We start from the raw sequence: 308 nt of genomic DNA on the forward strand, positions 1-308 counted from the left end.
GATTCATAACTGGCTGTAACTACCGTACCCACCACTGTACCCAGTATTCACTGGTTAACTGGTCACCATTAACTTCACGCAGACTCTCTCACTGGTACATTTTCATCTTTAAGTCACTTCTTGGTCTGTTGCCTTCATACATCTCCTCCTACATGTCTCTGTGTGAGTGCAGCTACAGCGTGCGCTCTCAGGACATCATTACCTGCAGTGTTCCCTCAGTGAGGACTGAACTAGACAAAAGGACCTTCTCCTACTCCGCTACCATTTCCTGGAATATCTTGCAAAAAGATCTGAAGTTCTTGACCTCT

This window comes from Nematolebias whitei, chromosome 6 (assembly GCF_014905685.2).
Source record: "Nematolebias whitei isolate Nwh7 chromosome 6, NemWhi1, whole genome shotgun sequence".
NCBI lineage: Eukaryota > Metazoa > Chordata > Actinopteri > Cyprinodontiformes > Rivulidae > Nematolebias > Nematolebias whitei.